Source organism: Triticum urartu, chromosome 3A (genome assembly GCF_056163025.1).
Source record: "Triticum urartu cultivar PI428250 chromosome 3A, HENAU_Tu73, whole genome shotgun sequence".
Classification (NCBI taxonomy): Eukaryota; Viridiplantae; Streptophyta; class Magnoliopsida; order Poales; family Poaceae; genus Triticum; species Triticum urartu.
In genome coordinates this window covers 663,077,197-663,098,996 of record NC_141875.1, presented here as the reverse complement: position 1 = coordinate 663,098,996, position 21,800 = coordinate 663,077,197, and positions in this window count along the sequence as shown.

Genomic DNA, 21,800 nt, shown 5'->3' with positions numbered 1-21,800 from the left:
GCACCGTCTGGTGCTCGGCCGGAGGAGCTAAAGATTCTGCTGGGGCGAGCTTCTATCTCAGAGGAGCACCGTGCATTGATGGGCACGATGATGGAAAGGATTTCATCCGCAGAGAGCGGATTGCATGAGGCCATCAAAAGTTTACTGACGGGTTTCGAGGTACATTAGATAATGTACACTTTTGGCAGTTGCGCATGAATAAGATGCGCCCTGTGTAGATAGTAGCCCCTGAGACTCTGCGCATCGTCAAGAAATGACGGCATGCGGAGGATCATAATCCCAGGTCTAAGATGTCGCCTTTGAATGTAGGCGGCGGGGTGTCCGAAATCGAGCCGAACTAACGATTTTGCCGAACTAAAGCGACAACTGGACGTGGCAGATACCGACATCACGCTTGTCAACAAGCGGCCTGATGAGGCTCAAGGTATGTAATTCCTCGGGCGGCATCAGATAAGAACAGTTTTATGCCTGTGTCTTACGATGTGTGTGCTTGACGCAGATGGTGCAGCCGCCGTGGAGAGTCTTAGGGCAGAACTTGCCCGAGCAAAAGAACAAGCCAGAGAAAGTGATGCGGCCGCCAAGAAAGCCCTTGAAGAGCTGGGAGCCGAATAGGCTGCTCATTGCCGAAGCAAGGAAGAGATGGCCGAGATGGCCGAAAAGTTAAAAAGCGCTACAGACCTTTGCAGACTTCTTGAAAAAGAAGACCAGGCGAAACAGACAGACTTGGAGAAGGCCGTTGCCAATGCCAAGGACGCGCGCTCTGCGATGAGAGCTGTGAAGGAGGAGCTGCGTCAGGCCGAACAGATTGCGGCTGGAAAGCCCTTTATGCTGTGAAGGAAATTTTGCGATCCGAAGTTTGATCCGTTGGACCGGATGTGGAGTGTGGAGGATACCTATCTGGATTTGGCAGCGAGTGCTACTGATGCAACCGAACACTTTCGAGATCAGAGAGATCGCGAAGTGGAAAAGCTTTTCTGGTTGCAGTTTCACAATCCAGAGCGTCCACTGGCAGTGGACGATCGTTTGGCTCAATGGGCCGAACTGAATAGGTTGTCCGGACTCGCCATAGTGTACGTCATGGGTCACCTGTGGCTGGGGAGATCGGAGCCGAAGAGTTATTTTAGCTTGGTGCAGCAATTCCTTGACGCGGTGCCACGTATAAATGCAATGAAGAGGTCAGCATGCATAGAGGGCGCAAGGATGGCTCTTGCCCGTGTTAAGACATACTGGGCAGAGATGGAGACCACCGTTGTTGTGTCCCGAGACTCGGAAAAAAGCCGAGTACCCTCCGAGCACTATTTTCAGGAAGTTCTTGAAGGCGCTCGTGTAATAGAGATGCAGTGCTCGAAAGATGCTATGTTATGATAGCATATGTAATTATAAAGTAATATTTTGATAAACTGTAGTGGCCTTTTTATACTTGTGCCTTCAAGTATTGGGAACACCTCCTGTGCGGCCGTTTTAAGATATATATATATATATATACAAAATCTGAAAGATGGCAGTCGTTGGCTTCAGCCCCCACGCACATAGTGCGGGGGTGCTCGCAGAAGACGCATTTTCACACTTAACCCAACGTCTTGGTCCTACAAAGGAGGTGATAGCGCAGCGGGCCAGGCAACCGGACTATAATGCTTTAACACTTTCACTTAGCCATAGGAGCTTGACAGTGAGACTATTTAGGTAGCCCTTTGGTGGCGACTGCACTCGTCCGAGTTCAGGGCGCGTATGTGCTTGACCGGGAAGCGGCCCTTCGTTAAAGCGGAGGAATCCGATAGATTACGATAGGTCATCGAGTGGCTGACCAGTCTCACACTACATCATGACAGTCAGTTTTCGGCTTTCTCTACTGAGGTGCTCGCCCGGCCGAACCGGGGCACAATCGCAGTAGTTCTCCTGGTGCTACCTTAGCCGATAGAGCAGAACGTAAGGTAGCCGAACTCAGGAGCCGGGCAACCCAACATTTGACCAAAGACATGATTCGGAGATGATGCATATAATGCCAAAACTCGCGACGCCGAACACTCCCTAAGGTGTGCGGTCTTTATGAGTGCGGGCGAAACAACACTCTTTATTTAAAAAAGCCCCTAGTGTCCAGGTACGCGCAGAAATTCTGACGTGGCCACATGCCAAGACGCCAGCCTCCTCCTTGGTTATATCAGAAGAAACCAGGGGATGTGTAGCAACGAGAGACAGTAAAAAAGGTTTACGCAGGGTCTTAATCTAAAAAGAATCCTTTAGGACGGGTCCCTACTGCACGTCTGCGCCTGTGTCTCCGTTGTGCCGTATCCTGGACGGGCGCCGCACGACGTTCATCTATAAAAGAGAGGAACTGAGTTGAAAACGGGTCGTGCAGAACAAAAGTTTAAAATAAACAAAGTAAAAATATATAAGATTGAGCTTTATTGTCTCTTATTGTATATCCGTGGAGCCCCTAGTGCGGGGGTATATGGCCACTAAGCCTGCATCAATGATGATTTTGTGCCGAACTCGTCTATCCGCGTTCGTGGTCTTGAATGACCTATTTTGAAGTTTTTTGGCCGGTGAGGCCATTTTGCTGTGGGGCTGTCAAAGCGGACGCACAGTCCTCCGCTTGGGGAGGCGCACTTTAGTGCTTCCCCTTCAAAGAGATGATGCCTCGTGGACCGGGCATCTTAAGCGTAAGAGATGCATAATGCGGTATTGCGTTAAAGCGAGCGAAAGCTTCGCGTCCCAGTAGTGCTTGAGAGCGACTTGAGAACAGGACGATATGGAAGGTCAGCTTTTCACGGCGGAAGTTATCGGCAGAGCTGAATATGACTTCGAGCCGGAGAAAACCCATACAATGGGTGTCCGGACCAGGTATTACCCCTTGAAAGGAGGTTTTGCTACGGCGGATTCTTGCTGGGTTTATCCCCATGTGATGGATTGTATCCTGATATATCAGGTTTAGTCCACTGCCGCCGTCCATAAGGACATTTGAAAACTAGAGTCCGCCAATTATTGGATCGAGTATCAAGGTAGTCCAGCCTGCATTCTTGATATTTATAGCATAATCTAGCTGATCGAAGATGATCGTTTTTGACAACCAGTGGCAGGACCCTTTGGGGATGGGTCGTGTGGTGCGTACCTTTACGGGCGCCGCACGTTTTGTTATGTGAAGTAAGTTCACTGTTTTTACTTCTTGTGGGAAGTTCTTTTGTTTCCTGGTGCTCTGCTTTTGGGGTTCGTCCTCGTCTTCGCTTGGTGTGTCGAGCCCCTTGTGTTCGGCATTGAGTCTGCCGGATTGTTTGAAAACCCAACAATCTCTGTGGGTATGGTTAGCAGGCTTCCCGAGAGTACTGTGTATCTGACATATCCTGTCCAGGATTTTATTTAGGTTGGATGGATCATCCCTGTTATCCTGAAGGGGCAATTTTGCCTGATTTTGTCGTGAGCCTTTGAATCCGGCATTGACTGCCGTGCTCTTCGGACTTTTTTCCTTAGTCCGGCGACGGTCCTTGTTGCATCGCGGTTTTCCGTTTCCATCCCTAGTTTCGGATGTACTTGGGTCGCTGGGGCTGCACCTTGCCAACTAGTTGTCCTCCCCTGCACAAAAACGGGTCATGAGGCTTGTTAGTGCGGCCATTGTTCTTGGCTTTTCTTGGCCGAGGTGTCTGGCGAGCCATTCGTCTCGGACGTTATGCCTGAAAGCTGCTAAGGCTTTGGCGTCCGGACAGTCGACTATCTGATTCTTTTAGTGAGGAATCTATTCCAGAACTGCCGAGCTGATTCTCCGGGCTGTTGAGTTATGTGACTAAGATCGTCTGTGTCGGGGGACTAATCCACGAGCACCTATGGGACCGGCGGACCGAGTCCCTTTCGGTTCGGCGGGGGCGAGGGTCGCACGAAGAGCGGATCGAGGCGAAGCACACGAGCAGTTTACCCAGGTTCGGGCCGCACGGATGCGTAAAACCCTACTCCTGCTTTGTGGTTTGTATTGAGTTCTTGCTCCAGAGCGCGGAGTGCTACAGTACACCCCAGCAGCTAACGAGACCGAGCGTGAGTGTTCTCCTCCTCCCCCCCCCTCTACGTTGCGCATGGTCCTCCTTTTATATGCTCAAGGGGTCACCGACAGGTGGCAACGTAGACAAGGGTAAAAATGGAAAGGTGTTGCGGTTGGTACAGCTACCTACTACAGTGTATCATACCTAATCCTGACGGCAGGGGACAAGGGCATTAAATGCCCATCTGCGTCGCCTAAATAGTGCAAAAGGGACCGTCAGGGACGCCACCGCTTGCCACGATGGCAATCTTGTCAGCGCCGCTTGCCACCGCGCACCGCTGGCTGCACAGCCTCCCGCCACGTACGCCTGGAAGGGTCCCAGAGCGACATGTTGGTGGATGTGCTGGAGCGCGGACACAGAGTGGTGGCTTGCCGCGGCAAGCGCCTTGCCGCGGTCGTTGTCTTGTCGCGTCCGGGAGCTTGTCGCTCACCGGGCCTTGCCGGGACGCGTGGCGCGTCGCGGCAAGTTCCTTGAGATGCCTTGGTTGGCCTTCCCGGCAAGCTCCTCTTGCCGGGGTCTTGTCTCCTTGGCTTGGATACTTTGTCCTTGAATGGCTCCAAAGGAACCACGGAGGACCTTGGTGGTCACCCGGCAAGCCTTGCCGCGGGATGCTGCGACTGCCCGTGCACAAGTTCGGGATACTAGGGTACCCCTACTCTAGTACACCGACAGGAGCCCCCGGGCCTGGGCCATACACGGTGCCGAGCGCTGTTGGGCCAGGCCCAAAACAGGGCACGGGCACGCGCGGCCTGGGTTACGCCGTATCTCTCCCCGTATCCACCGCGCCCTCCCCGAACGGCACGCGTTGAATGCGGCGTCGTGGGATAGATCGTGGGTGGTTTCTTTATTCGGAAAGGCGGAACGTCCGCCCCCTCCCTCTTTATAAGCATGGGAAACAGGGGTAGTTCGCCCATTCGTCGGTTGCTACTCCAATCTCGGAAACCTCCGCCGCTTCCTCGTCTTCCCAAAGCTGAAAGAGAGCAGCGCCTCGCCCCCCATCGCCACCAGCACCACCAACGCCGTCGACCTCCTCCACCACTTCCGCCATGGCTCCGAGAGCCGACAAAGGGAAGGTTGTGAAGTCGACCGAGGCGCAGCGGCTTGCGGCGCTGCGAAAGGAGCGGGCAATCTTCCCCCCCAAGCTCGCCGCGAGGGAGCTGAGGGAGAATTACTACCTCTTCTGGTCGACGGAGACGCGAGCGCATCCGCGCACGAAGGTACTTCCAGCCGCCGCTTGGAAAATGGCTCCAAACGGATATCCTTTCTTCGCCTTGTTCTTCTACTGCGGGCTCTGCCCGCCCTTCTCTGAGTTTTTCTGCGATATTATGAACACCTACGGGTTCCGCCTCCTTGACTTCACCCCCAATGCTGTTCTGACCATGGCAGTTTTCGCACATCTCTGCGAAAACTTTGTCGGAGTCTATCCCAATGTAGCCCTTTTTCGCCACTTCTTTATGCCCCGAGTAGAGAGAGGAGAGCCTTTATCCGGCGGAATCGCCTGGATCTCGAGGGCCGGCAAGAAGGACACTTATCTGGAGGGAGAGTTCCGCGGCAAGTGGGAGGAATGGAGAGCAGACTGGTGCTGGATTGTCGAGGAGAACCCGCAGCCATTTACCGCCCGGCGCCAAGCCCCAGTAGCACGCGGCAGCGATTGGAGTGACGTGGCCCCGGAAGACGATAGGCTTAAGATTGCCGTCACCCGGATCCAACGCCTCAGGCTTGCCGGGCTCACTGTAGGCGCTGTTGGCGCAGATTTTCTTCGCCGCCATATCGCCCCCCTGCAGGAACGGAGGAGACCCGCCTGGGAATTCAAGAATGCGGCGGATATCATGAGGCTGCGTCCGGGCCTCAACTTCAACTTCACTATTCTGGAGCTTAACGCGATGCTCCAGGAGCTGTTCAAGTACGACCCTCAACATCCCGAAGTTCACCTCGCTGCCAAATGTTACTGGCAACGTGACCTTCCCCTTCGGCTTGCTCCTTCCCGGGTTGATTCCTTGGAATGTGCCGGTCTCTTCAAGCTCGCTGTCAGGGATCTGGAGTTTCTGGAGTACAGCAGAGGAGATCAGGTTCAAGCCGGCCCCGCCGTCAACTAGCATCTTAGTGACCTTGAGGTTGCGGATAGTTGGTGAAACCAACATCGGCAAGCACCCGACCGCAGTCGTGCGATCAGGGTGGTCCTCAATATCAAAGATGATAGGCGTGCTGGACCATTTCAGAAGCTTGCGTGACTCGACAGGTGGTTCCGCCGCATTGACTTCCCGCACCCACTGCTTGAGTTGGCGGTGCAAAGTATGCAGAGAAGCACCGCCGTCAACGCACAAGACCTCTGTGGCTTTCTGGAACTCCTGCTCACTGGTCTCGACACCATCCATGTCTTCGTCATCGTCGTCATCTTCATCCTTGTCGCGGCCGCGGGGAGGTCTGTCTCCTTGCCGCTGCTTGGCCTTGCCGCGGCGTCCTCCCCGGCCGGCGCGCTTCTTGCCGGATTCTCCAGCGCCTCCTTGGTCCCTCTCCTTGTCGCGTCGCTCGTATTCAGCCTTTTGCTGCTGGACAAGCTGCTCGACCTTCTTGCAGCTCTGGAGGTCATGGCCCTTGGTGTGGTGGATCTTGCAGTACTGCTTGTCGGTGTCGTCCTGCTTGTCGGCGACCGCCACAGTCTGGCAGTTGGTGCATGCGGCAATCTCCTTGCCGGAGTTACCAGCTTTGGATTTCTTGGCGCCACCTTCGTTGCCGGACTGCTCAACGACTAGCACATCTTTGCCTTTCTTCTTCCTGTTGTTCTGCCACCGGTTTTTCTTTGCCGGGGCAGCATCCTCGCTGTCAGATCCTCCTGCTCCTGTATTCTCTCCGGGGAGTTTCCTCCCTTCCTCAGCACGTGCACACTTGTCGGCCAGGGCATACAGCTCACTGACGTCTCTGATCTTGCACATCGCCATCTCCTCCCACATCCTGCGGTTACGCACGTTCTGATGGAACGCGCTGATGACCGCGGCAGGGTGGACATCTGGGATGTTGTGCTGTACACGGTTGAATCTCTGAATGTACTTGCGCAGGGGCTCTCCTTCCTTCTGGGCGAGCAGGTGAAGGTCACTTTCTTGGCCATGAGGTTTGTGGCCGCCTGTAAAGGTGCCGACAAACTGATGGCATAGGTCTGCCCAGGAGGATATGGAGTTGTCCGGCAAGTGCATGAGCCAGGACCTGATGTTGGGCTTGAGCACCAGCGGGAAGTAGTTGGCAAGGATCTTGTCGTCCCGCCCCCCGGCAGCCTGCACCGCGATGGTGTAGATGCTGAGGAACTCCGACGGATGCGACTTGCCGTCGTACTTCTCTGGTACGTCTGGCTTGAAATTCTTCGTACTGGGCCACTGGACTTGCCGCAGCTCACGAGTAAACGCAGGGCAACCTACCGCGTACGGCAAGTCGCCTGGTTCCCCTGGCGCATGCATGTCGACAGAGGGCCCAGCGCGCTGGTCCGATTGACGTCGCGCTTCTCTTCGGCGCTCGATGCGAGTACGAGCGTCTTCTTGCTGTCGTTCGTGAAGAACTTGGCGCTGATCGCGACGAGCTCGTGGATCTGATGACGCGGTGGAGTCGCTGTCGAGGTGGATCCGACGAGTCGGCGATCTTGGCCTTCAGGGCGGAGAGTCCACAGTGGTTGCACCCCCACCGGTCTTGTCGCCACCGGCTCGTGCCTGGCTGACTTGCCGCGGCTGCGACGTGCTCGGCTGCCGTTGAGTGTCGCCGTTGGCGAAGCCGATGAGACTCTGAATGGTGGCCCTCCAGTCATCGATCTTGTCTGCCGTTGGAGGGTAGTCCAGGAGCAGTTGAGCTCGCGCCAAAGCTTCTGCTGTAGTGGCGGGTGGCGGTGGCGAACGGTGCGAGGAGCGGGATATGCTCGGACTTCTAACTATGTTAGAAGGAGCAGTATCCCGTCCAGGCGACCGTGCCTCGCTCGTGCCAGCATGTTGGCGTGCATGCTGGTTTTGAGCACTCCGAGATCCACCAGCTCGATCTTGGTCCAGCAAACGCATGGTACCGTGAGTACCATGACGCTGCCGGTCCCGCGCCTCCTGAGATTGGCGCGGTGCATGTACGGACACCGAGGTCTTGGAGTGCGCCCGGTCGTTGTGGGAGCCGGCTACGCCACCGATGGGCAGCGCAGCCTTGTCCTTGGACCTGGCAGCACCATGAGCTCCCTCGTCGACACCCGTTCTTCCGCCGGCGTCTGCCCCATCAGCCGTTTGCTCCGGCGGTGGTGGGTTCGGCGCGGACGAAGCAGCCGCCTCCGAAGCCTTCTTCTTCGGCGGCATGTCGATGAAGATGATGAAGATCTAGCTCATGTGAACGCCGGATCTGGTTCACACAACCTCGACTCCCCTACCTGGCGCGCCAAAGATGTCGGGGGACTAATCCACGAGCACCTATGGGACCGGCGGACCGAGTCCCTTTCGGTTCGGCGGGGGGCGAGGGTCGCACGAAGAGCGGATCGAGGCGAAGCACACGAGCAGTTTACCCAGGTTCGGGTCGCACGGATGCGTAAAACCCTACTCCTGCTTTGTGGTTTGTATTGAGTTCTTGCTCGGGAGCGCGGAGTGCTACAGTACACCCCAGCAGCTAACGAGACCGAGCGTGAGTGTTCTCCTCCTCCCCCCCTCTCTACGTTGCGTATGGGCCTCCTTTTATATGCTCAAGGGGTCACCGACAGGTGGCAACGTAGACAAGGGTAAAAATGGAAAGGTGTTGCGGTTGGTACAGCTACCTGCTACAGTGTATCATACCTAACCCTGACGGCAGGGGACAAGGGCATTAAATGCCCGTCTGCGTCGCCTAAATAGTGCAAAAGGGACCGTCAGGGATGCCACCGCTAGCCACGATGGCAATCTTGTCAGCGCCGCTTGCCACCGCGCACCGCTGGCTGCACAGCCTCCCGCCACGTACGCCTGGAAGGGTCCCAGAGCGACACGTTGGTGGATGTGCTGGAGCGCGGACACAGAGTGGTGGCTTGCCGCGGCAAGCGCCTTGCCGCGGTCATTGTCTTGTCGCGTCCGGGAGCTTGTCGCTCACCGGGCCTTGCCGGGACGCGTGGCGTGTCGCGGCAAGTTCCTTGAGATGCCTTGGTTGGCCTTCCCGGCAAGCTCCTCTTGCCGGGGTCTTGTCTCCTTGGCTTGGATACTTTGTCCTTGAATGGCTCCAAAGGAACCACGGAGGACCTTGGCGGTCATCCGGCAAGCCTTGCCGCGGGATGCTGTGACTGCCCGTGCACAAGTTCGGGATACTAGGGTACCCCTACTCTAGTACACCGACAGTCTGCATCCAGAGGGCGGACATAGGTCCCTTGAAAGTTTGCTCGGAAAGCATCCTCGAGCTCTTCCCAGCTTCCAATTGTGTTTTCAAGAAGGCTTTTAAGCCAATGCCGGGCTGGCCCTTTAAGCTTAAGGGGTAAATATTTTATGGCGTGGAGATCATCTCCTCTAGCCATGTGTATGTGGAGGATATAATCCTCGATCCAAACTCCAGGGTCTGTTGTTCCATCATATGCCTCTATGTTTACGGGTTCGAATCCCTCTGGAAATTCATAGTCCAGGACCTCATCGGTGAAACATAGGGGGTGTGCGGCGCCCCTGTATTTGGGTGTGCCGGATTCTGATGATGGATTCATAGCATTGCTTACGAGAGCTCGCTTTCTTGGCCCATAAATGGATCTGACTGGGCCATGATGCGAATCCTTAAGTGGGTCGCATGCCGATTTAAGTGCGGCGCCGCTTGCCGCTTTATGGGGTCGTCTATCCGACCGTGTGGCTTTCTCATTTTTTGAATGCGAGGGCTCTAGGGCCTCTTCGTCGAATTCAGGCAGTAGCTTTCTTTTCGGATAGCTTTTAGTGCGGCGACCGTCACCGTATTTATCTGCGGTATTGATTACTTTGCTCCATCTAATCCGGAGTGCATCTTCCGCTGTTTTTCGCTTCCGCTTCTGCTTTTTAGGCTGCGTGTAGTTGCAACGAGCCTCTCGTGGAGATTCTTCTGCTCCATGGGTTTATCCGGCGTGAGGTCGTCCGGAATGCCGTTTTCGCCGGAGAAGGGATGTTCGGTTTCTCTATCCGTTTTGCCCTGTTCGGACGGTTGCTCTAAGGCCTGCTCGTTGTCTACCGGCTCGTCCTGCTCTATGGCTGGGTTTTTATCGAGGCGGGGCTTGGGTCGGCGTTTACGCCGACGCTTTGATTGCTTTTCAGGGGGTCGATCTCCCGTTCCATCCCCTTTTTCCTCGTTGTCGCTTCCTTTAGGCGTATCCACCATGTACACATCGTGAGATGTGGTGGCTGTCCAATGCCCTATGGGCGTTGGTTCGTCGGTATCTCCTGCATCGTCATCCATGTTGTCGATGTGTCCGGAGTCAAAGTTGAGCACGTCGTTTAAATTGTCGACAGTGGCTACCAAGTGGGTGGTGGGTGGGCTTTGAATTTCTTCATCGTCCGTATCCCATCCTCGCTGGCCGTAGTTCGGCCAGGGCTCTCCTGATAAGGAGAGAGACTTGAGAGAATTCAGGATATTGCCAAAAGGCGAGTGCTGAAAGATGTCCGCGGCGGTGAACTCCATTATTGGCGCCCAATCGGATTCGATCGGCAGGGGCGCGGGGGGTTTGGAGTTCAGAAAGGAGTCCGGATCCTCGGAGTCATGGATCATGCAGAGTGCAGGGCTAGCGTTCGGCTCGATCGCTTTTGAGATCGCAGCCCCCGAGGTGACGTCCAACCGCTCATCCTCGATTGGCGCAATAGGCTCTGAGTTAGGGGTCGGAACCGATGCGTGTGCGGCCTCCAGGACACTGTCCGGAGGCAGAGCTAGATCATGCCCCTCGAGATAGTGCGGCGCGCTTGGCCGTGGCTCGAACCCGTCGAAGATCAAGTCTCCGTGGATGTCAGCCGTGTAGTTTAAGCTTCCAAACCTGACTTGATGGCCAGGGGCGTAGCTTTCGATCTGCTCCAGGTGGCCAAGCGAATTGGCCCGCAGAGCGAAGCCGCCGAAGACGAAGATCTGTCCGGGGAGAAAAGTCTCACCCTGGACCGCATTGTTGTTGATGATCAAAGGAGCCATCGGGCCTAAAGGCGATGACACAGAGGAACTCTCAATGAAAGCACCAATGTCGGTGTCAAAACCGGCGGATCTCGGGTAGGGGGTCCCGAACTGTGCGTCTAGGCCGGATGGTAACAGGAGGCAGGGAACACGATGTTTTACCCAGGTTCAGGCCCTCTTGATGGAGGTAAAACCCTACGTCCTGCTTGATTAATATTGATGATATGGGTAGTACAAGAGTAGATCTACCATGAGATCAAGGAGGCTAAACCCTAGAAGCTAGCCTATGGTATGATTGTTGTATATGGAGTTGATCTCCTACGGACTACAACCCTTCGGTTTATATAGACACCGGATAGGGTTAGGGTTACATAGAGTCGGTTACAATGGTAGGAGATCTTGAATATCCGCACTGCCAAGCTTGCCTTCCACGCCAAGGAAAGTCCCATCCGGACACGGGACGAAGTCTTCAATCTTGTGTCTTCATAGTCCTGGAGTCCGGCTGAAGGTATAGTCCGGCTACCTGAACACCCCCTAATCCAGGACTCCCTCAATCACCTTCATCAAATCTATAGAGAGAATTTATCTTTACTACCTGTGTTGGGTTATCAAGACCATGTATTTCTTCAATAGGTGGTAAAGTCTTAACATCTTCTGCTTTAATACCCTTTTCTTTCATAGATTTGTTTGCCTCTTGCATATCTTCAGGACTGAGAAATAGAATACCCCTTTTCTTCGAAGTTGGCTTAGGAGTTGGTTCAGGAAGTGTCCAGTCATTTTCATTACTCAACATATTATGCAATAGCAATTCAGCTTGATCAACAGTTCTTTCCCAGAAAACACAACCAGCACAACTATCCAGGTGGTCTCTAGAAGCATCGGTTAGTCCATTATAAAAGATATCAAGTATTTCATTTTACTTGAGAGGATGATCAGGCAAAGCATTAAGTAATTGGAGAAGCCTCCCCCAAGCTTGTGGGAGACTCTCTTCTTCAATTTGCACAAAATTTTATATTTCCCTTAAGGCAACTTTTTTCTTATGAGCGGGGAAATATTTAGCAGAGAAGTAATAAATCATATCCTAGGGACTACGCACACAACCAGGATCAAGGGAATTAAACCATGTTTTGGCATCACCCTTTAATGAGAAAGGAAACAACTTAAGGATAAAGTAATAGCGAGTTTTCTCATCATGAGTAAACAGGGTGGCTATATCATTTAATTTAGTAAGATGAGCCACAACAGTTTTAGATTCATAGCCATAGAAAGGATCAGATTGAACCAAAGTAATTAACTCGGGATTGACAGAGAAATCATAATCCTTATCAGTAATAAAGATAGGTGAAGTAGCAAAAGCAGGATCATATTTCATTCTAGCATTCAAAGACTTTTCTTTAAGGTTAGCTAATAATTTCTTAATATCAGATCTATCATTGCAAGCTAAGAAGTCTCTAGCAGTTTCTTCATCCATAACATAACCCTCAGGCACAACAAGCAATTCATATCTAGGAGGAGAATCTTCATCATCACTCTCATCAATATTATCAGTTTCAATAATTTCATTCTCTCTAGCCCTAGCAAGTTGTTCATCAAGAAATTCACCTAGTGGCACAGTATTATCAAGCATAGAAGTAGTTTCATCATAAGTATCATGCAAAGCAGAAGTGGCATCATCAATAACATGTGAAATATCAGAATGAATAGCAGGAGTAGGTGTCGCAAGTTTACGCAAAATAGAAGGTGAATCAAGTGTAGAGCTAGATGGCAGTTCCTTACCTCCCCTCGTAGTTGAGGGAAAAATATTGGTTCTTTGATCTTTCAAGTTCTTCATAGTGATTAGCAGATATAAATCCCAAGTGACTCAAAGAATAGAGCTATGCTCCCTGGCAACGGCGCCAGAAAATAGTCTTGATAACCCACAAGTATAGGGGATCGCAACAGTTTTTGAGGGTAGAGTATTCAACCCAAATTTATTGATTCGATACAAGGGGAGCCAAAGAATATTCTCAAGTATTAGCAGCTGAGTTGTCAATTCAACCACACCTAGAAAGTTAATATCTGCAGCAAAGTATTTAGTAGCAAAGTAATATGATGGTAGTGGTAACGGTAGCAAAAGTAATATTTTTGGTTCTATAGTGATTGTAACAGTAGCAACGGAAAAGTAAATAAACCAAGAACAATACATGAAAAGCTCGTAGGCAACGGACCAATGATGGATAATTATGTCGGATGTGATTCCTCATGCAATAGTTATAACATAGGGTGACACCGAACTAGCTCCAGTTCATCAATGTAATGTAGGCATGTATTCCGAATATAGTCATACGTGCTTATGGAAAAGAACTTGCATGACATCTTTTTTCCTATCCTCCTGTGGCAGCGGGATCCTATTGGAAACGTGTGCGCATGCAGTTTTCACTAGATCGTGTTAATCATTGAAGTTGACGAGGGAAACGTTCAAGTACTGGACTCACTATATAAAGATACTAACGAATATGCAATCGTGAAGGGGGTGGTCAACAAGTAATTTCAATCATTAACGCACTATGTCGGCCTCTTTAATTCATTTCCTGATATCAACTAATTAATAACTCCAGTATTCATTCTCTTTGTCGGCGGGCAGGGCTTGATAAAAGTTGATCAAAGATGTTCAAGGTCCATGGAAACAACAACTGAAATGGATGAGTAAAATATGTATAACGTGTACAATATGTAGTAGCGTAAAATATGTTTGAAATAAAAAAGAATTAAATGAAAAAAAACAGAATTAAAAGGAAGAATAAAGCATAAACCCCTAAACCTTTTAGTCCCGGTTGGTGTAACCAACTGGGACTAAAGGCCCCCAGCCCCCCGGCGCAGGATCGTGCCATGTGGTGGGCCTTTGGTCCCGGTTCGTGATGAACCGGCACTAAAGGGAGGACTTTAGTCCCCAGCCATTAGTGCCGGTTGCAGAACCGGCACTAAAGGTCCTTACAAACCGAGACAATATCCCGATTCTACACTAGTGGAGTAAAACTTAACAATAGAATGGAAAATAAGTGCAATCATATGAACATAAGAAGCCAACAGTTAGAACATGAATATTTCACATCCAAATCATCAGTATTTTTGCTTGTTTGCAGGAGGCTATCATGGGCGAATGGCACTCTCTTTTGGGCAAATCTTGCTATTTAGTTAAATGGCCCTTATCCTATATACTTAAGAAGTTCATCCTCACTACTTGATTTATCTCAACATGCAACCCATCCACATCATCACATAAGCCACATCAGTGATCCTATTGCTATTAAGCATTTCTTTTTCACCGGTAACAGCCATGCATGTGTCCCCTCAGCAAACAAAAGACAATTTTATATTTAACAAATCTGCCACTTCATTCAAATAAAAAACCAATAAAATAAAACGTGGGAGATACGCAGTCATCCGAGAAACTGAATCGACCTAGCGTTTCCATCGACCCGGCGTTTCCTCTTCGTAACAAACGAGCCCATAACTAGAAGAGGAGCCTAGACCTCGATGGTCTTCCCACCTATTCATAACAGCGTGTTTCCTCTTCATAACAAGCGATGCATCTTTGGTCTTCCCACCGATTCTCTTAATTAATCCCATTGTAGCCATGGAAATGGAGCACCGGCGCGAGCGACCTCGACGCCAAGATGGGGCTGGATGCTACGCCACCGTGCCGCATCTGGACCTACAACGCGTTGTTCGCATCTGCATGGGCTTCACTCGGCCGGCCATGTCCAACCGTCCGTACGGACTTCACCCGGCCGCGCTGCCCTCCACACCCCAGTCTATGCTGCCGCGGAACCAGCAAGAGCTCTTGCCGCTGCCCCATAGTAGAGGCCCTCAGCCCTCCTGCCTATTGTCCCGTCATGGAGCACGGTGAGTTGGTCGGCATGGCGTGACGTGCGATGGGAGTAGAGGAAAATGGCTCTTTGAAGTAAGGATATATATCTAATTTTTCTTATGTTGTGTCAACATCACTATAGCCAGAAGCTTGTGAGATTTTATTTCAATTGGCACGGTGAACTCCTCTATCATTGGCTTCAGTGTTCCTGTCAGCAAGGTAAATGGGATTCTTTCCTGATTATTGAATCTAAAGGCCAGTGTTATTACTGATATATATTTCACTTGACCGTGAATCATATTAGAATTGGATGATTTGCCCCACGGCATTTCACTCATACCTATGCATTGGGTTTTGTTCAGAGATTTTTTTATATATACTTACAGGAGAAGCCCACCGGTCCATCTCTTTGTGTCTTTTATCTGTTGATCTTCCATTGTTGTGTTAATTAAAGCGGAGCATTACAGAGTTCTCTCCTAAAGGTACGACATTCCAAATCATATTCTGGTTTCACATTAACAATATATGTTCATTCCCTATGGTAACCATTGCGACCTAATTCTAGCATATAATCACCGGTTATCTTTGTTCTCTATTTTGCATCCCTAGCTAGAAATAGTTCAATATGTCAATTCACTGACTTTTCTTGCTATGTTCATATGTAAATTTCTGTCTAATATATTCAAATTTCATATTTTTTTTCGGTGCAGACTCATGATATTCAATTTTTCTAACTGTGATCATCGATTTCCCAATGAGTAGTAACATGGGTATTCTAACCTTCCTATTTTCTAGATCTGACATTTCTAAGTAATGTTCCCTTTTTACTGTTGTCAAAGTGTTCTCAATGAAATCTTTAAAGAGCCACAACAGCGAAGGCATTTTCCTTTGCCACAAGGCCAATGCCAGTCAAGTTGCCATCAACTCTATGACCATGTAGCGAAGGCATTTGCTTATCCGACAGTGTGCTCCTGGTTCTATGGTGTGGCTTAGTCGTTGGTGGTCATACACTAAGAGGAATATAACCATGTAGCCAATTTGTATAGCTCAATTCCTTGCCATCTTTGAAAAATTAGTGCTACCAAACTTTCATGACCGAGGATTATCAACAATTTGTTTATGTTCATGTTCAACTTTTTTAGATCTAGATGGTCATGTTGAGAAATATAGTTGTACCTTCTTGGGATAGATGATTTGCCTTGAAATATTAGGACTTTCTTTTGACTGCATGGAGAAGAGGGGCATCAAAATAATGGGAGAGATAAAGATTGTTAAAGAAGTTATATATCGATAGGCTATTTGAGATGGAAATTGCCATTATGTGTGGTGTATTTGGAAAACATGTAATGGAAACATCTTGATAATGTATTTTCAAACTTTGATTCTTCGGCCAACTGGAAACTTAATTACATGTTAACAAAGAGTACGCTGATCATGAAAATTGCCACTTCACTATAATCATGAAATCATCAGTGCTACATTTTCCACCATACATTCCCGCAGCAACGCGCAGGGAATTGTCTAGTATCCTAGAATGGAGCAGTTACAAGTTTAATTATAACTAATGCGACAAAATGCAATATCTTTAGGATACTTAGCAAGTGTGGCCGAAAAAATATTTAGCGACTGTTGCATGTGTTTCTAACTGCTGAGAGAACTCCAACTTGGTTTGGCTCTGCAAAGCGTATGATTGAGACTAAACAAATGCAACATCGTTTAAAGAAAATGGGTTTTAAACTTATCAACACTTACGAGTGCAAAGTGCAATATAGTAATATCCTCTTGACTTCGAATGAAAACAAATGACGGCGAGAGGCGCATGATTCAGACTAAAAAAAATGCAAAGCACATGCTTCAGAATAAAAAAATGCAACCAAATAGTAATGAAACATCTATCCTCTTGGCAATCGAATGAAAACATTGATGGATGAAGAAGCACTCACTCACTTGGGGGAGAAACGCTCTGGCGGAGGAGCCCGGCCGGCCGGCGATCTGTGTGATTAGGTGGCCCTTCTCGATGAGGAAGAAGTGGAGTGTTCTTTTCCTCGACGGGAACAAAGAGCTGGTTTATCTCTGGTGATTCATGTAACCATGCCCGTTAGAGGCCAATTTGAATTATCACTTATTTTCCTCCGTCAAATCCCTTCTAGGCCCACGCTCATTTTCAGAAGTAAAAAAGTGTTAGCTTCGATTCTTCTACGAGCTATATGCAAGTAATCTTAAAATTGATTTTGGATCAGTCAATTTTTTAGCGATTGATCTTTGCTTTAAGATTCATACTTTTTTTCCTGCGCTATTTTGTGAGCTGGTTGAGCGATATTTTGAATCACCACATATTTGGGTCATTTAATTTGGTATTGAGCTGAAGCCCATTACCTATGCCGCCCAGCAGTCACTCTCACCCTTTGTTTTTTTCTGTTTTTATGTGTTTCTCCTTTAGTTTTGTCTTTATTAGTTGGTTTTTATTTTTTATGTTTAGGTATTTTGGAATGTTGGCGAGCGTAAATATATACACACAAATAATATGTTATGTGTGCGAAAATTACACTATTACATGATTGTTCTTTGCATACTACTACAAAAACTGCAATTTTAGTGTAAAGTTGCATGCAATTTTTTTAAATCATTATCTTTTTTCTTAAAAGAGTAATACCAATGCCAGTACTTCATTGTTCCTTATAACACTTTATGATTTTGATTTTGATTTAGTTGTTATTTCTTTTTCTTTATTCTTTAAGGGTAATACCGATGCCACGAATTCATTCGTTCGTAGGATTTTTTTGCGCATAAATTCCACTATCATATGTTTATTCTTACATATTTTTAAATGGTGCAATTTGTGCATGTTGTGTGCATATTTTTTCATTGTTTTTTTAGAAAAAAATCATTTTCTTTCATCGAAAAGGCTAATGCTGATGGCAACAATTCATTTTTTCTTAGAAAAACTCATTATTTGATTTTGATTTAGTTGTTATTTCATTTTCTTTCTTCATAAAGGGTAATACCAAAGCACTAATTCATTCGTTCTTATAAGGAATTGAACGAGACTGCAATCGCTGAAGTTGATGTCGCATGAAGTACTATGAGTAGTAGTATGAGTTACTAAGTGACTCACGGGAAGTTATGCAATGCATCATTGCATGTTCATCTTAGTTATTTACACATAATCATGTCTACTCCAGGATAACCAAGAACACCATATTGTTTGGGAAAAAATGGGAAGAGATTAAATATTATTTAGCACCCCATTGTATTTGTCTTGTGGTCAGTTAATAAGCAATAACCTCTTATAACACGCGATATTTGGATCACAAAAAATACATAGCTAGTGCTAGGAGTGTCTCAAAATGCCAATATGATGTATTATATACATTGTATCTAAACTATTGCAATTTTGGTATAAAAAAAGAATATGACTATTGGTTCTTCACATTTGCTCAGCTATTCATAGGATACAACTTTCTCACCACCTCCATATTTTCATGTTAGTTTTTATGTAGGTGCCTCGCTATAGATATTGATGGATAGTGTTATAGGCTTATGAATATATGGTTTAATTACCTCTAGTTCTTCAATTGAACTCTACAACTTGCACTGTCAAACTTAATAGAATTTAACTGCTGATGGATTTAAAACTATTGAGATTGGCTACATATAAAGTTACTTTGTACTATTATTTTTTTCTCTTTGTAATATTATTAGTCTAAAAATATCTTAATGTAAAGTTAAATATGTGATAGTTGTACCATCTGGAACATTGCAAATAAAAATAATTAATTGTCAAGTAAAAGGACCATTTGTATTACGTGGATTGCAAATTTTGCATATTCCCGCCATCATTATTAAGATAATTCAGCTTGTGTTGCGCATGTGGGAACTGGTTACCCAGAATAACATCAATGACAAGTTCTATGCTCATTTCACAAAAAAAGACAAGTTCTATGCTCATAAATTGCAGCATATGACCAAAATAAATAGTGTTGCATATTGTTGGATGTTGCCCCCCATCCGCCTCTTGCAAATTTGTTGGTGGGCCCTGGCAAGAGGGTTGATGGGCAAGAGGTGTTGGGGAACGTAGTAATAATTCAAAAAAAATTCCTATGTTTCACCAAGATCAATCTAGGAGATGCTAGTAACGAGAGAGAAGGAGTGCATCTTGATACCCTTGTAGATCGCTAAGCGGAAGCGTTACAAGAACGCGGTCGATGGAGTCATACTTGCGGCGATTCAAATCGCGGAAGATCCGATCCAAGCGCTGAACGGACGACGCCTCCGTGTTCAACACACGTACAACCCGGGGACCTCTCCTCCTTCTTGATCCAGCAAGGGGAGAGGAGAAGTTGAGGGAGAACTCCGGCAGCACGACGGCATGGTGGCGATGGAGCTCGTGGTTCTCCGGCAAAGCTTCGTTAAGCACTACGGAGGAGGAGGTGTTGGAGGAGGGAGGGGCTACGCCAGGGAAGGGTGCGGCAGGCCTCCCACCCCCCTCTATTTATAGGGTGAAGGGGAGAGGGGGCCGGCCCTCCTAGATGCATCTAGAGGGGGCGGCGACCAGGAGAGGAAACTTGCCTCCCAAGCAAGGTGGGAGGCGCCCCCCTCCCCTAGGGTTTCCAACCCTAGGCGCCTTGGGCCCTTGGGGGGCGCACCAGCCCACTAGTGGGCTGGTTCCCTCCCATATTCAGCCCATTAAGTCCTCTGGGGCAGGTGGCCCCACCCGGTGGACCCCCGGACACCTTTCGGTGGCCCCGGTACAATAGCGATAACCCCCGAAACCATTCCGGCAACTAAAATTGGACTTCCCATATATATATTCGCCTCCGGACCATTCCGGAACTTCTTGTGACATCCGGGATCTCATCCGGGACTCCGAACAACCTTCAGTAACCACATACAATTTCCCATAACAACTCTAGTGTCACCGAACCTTAAGTGTGTAGACCCTACGGGTTCGGGAACCATGCAGACATGACCATGACATCTCTCCGGCCAATAACCAACAATGGGTTCTGCATACCCATGTTGGGTCCCACATGTTCCACGATGATCTCATCGGATGAACCACGATGTCGGGGATTCAATCAATCCCGTATACAATTCCCTTTGTCCATCAGTATGTTACTTGCCCGAGATTCGATCGTCGGTATCCCCATACCTCGTTCAATCTCGTTACCGGCAAGTCTCTTTACTCGTTCTGTAACGCATGATCCCGTGGCTAACTCCTTAGTCACATTGAGCTTGTTATGATGATGCATTACCGAGTGGGCCCAGAGATACCTCTCCGTCAAACAGAGTGACAAATCCCAGTCTCGATTCGTGCCAACCCAACAGACACTTTGGAGATACCTGTATTGCACCTTTATAGTCATCCAGTTACGTTGTGACGTTTGATACACCCAAAGCACTCCTACGGTATCCGGGAGTTGCACAATCTCATGGTCTAAGGAAACGATACTTGACATTAGAAAAGCTCTAGCAAACGAACTACACGATCTTTTGCTACGCTTAGAATTGGGTCTTGTCCATCACATCATTCTCCTAATGATGTGATCCCATTATCAATGACAGCCAATGTCCGTGGTTAGGAAACCACAACCATCTATTGATCAACTAGCTAGTCAACTATAGGCTCACTAGGGACATGTTATTATCTATGTATTCACACATGTATTACAGTTTCTGGTTAATACAATTATAGCATGAACAATAGACAATTATCATGAACAAGGAAATATAATAATAACCATTTTATTATTGCCTCTAGGGCATATTTCCAACAGTCTCCCACTTGCACTAGAGTCAATAATCTAGTTACATTGTGATGAATCGAACACCCATAGAGTTCTGGTGTTGCTCATGTTTTGCTCGTGTAAGAGATTTAGTCAACGGATCTGCAACATTCAGATCCATGTGCACTTTACAAATATCTATGTTTGCATCTTGAATATATTCACTAATGGAGTTGAAAGCGACGCTTGATGTGTCTGGTCTTCTTGTGAAACCTGGGCTCCTTGGCAAGGGCAATAGCTCCAGTGTTGTCACAGAATAGAGTCATCGGGCCCGACGCATTGGGAATAACTCCTAGGTCGGTGATGAATTCCTTCATCCAGACTGCTTCCTGCGCTGCCTCCGAGGCAGCTATGTACTCCGCTTCACATGTAGATCCCGCCACGACGCTTCGCTTGCTGCTGCACCAGCTGACTGCCCCACCATTCAAAATGTACACTATCCGGTTTGTGACTTGGAGTCATCCATATCTGTGTCGAAACTAGCATCGACGTAACCCTTTACGACGAGCTCTTCGTCACCTCCATAAACGAGAAACATATCCTTAGTCCTTTTCAGGTACTTCAGGATATTCTTGACCGTTGTCCAGTGTTCCATACTGGGATCACTTTGGTACCTCCCTACCAAACTTACGGCAAGGTTCACATCAGGTCTGGTACACAGCATGGCATACATAATAGAGCCCATGGCTGAGGCATACGGGATGACACTCATCTTTTCTCTATCTTCTACCGAGGTCGGGCATTGAGCTGTGCTCAATCTCACACCTTGTAATACAGGCAAGAACCCCTTCTTGGACTGATCCATAATTGAACTTCTTCAATATCTTATCAAGGTACGTGCTTTGTGAAAGACCAATGAGGCGTCTCGATCTATCTCTATAGATCTTGATGCCTAATATGTAAGCAGCTTCTCCAAGGTCCTTCATTGAAAATCACTTATTCAAGTAGGCTAAAAGGATCGATATGGTTGACTAGAGGGGGTGAATAGGCAACTACCAATTTTTACTTTTCTTTACCAAATTAAACTTTGCATCAAAGTAGGTTATCTAGATGTGCAACTAGGTGAGA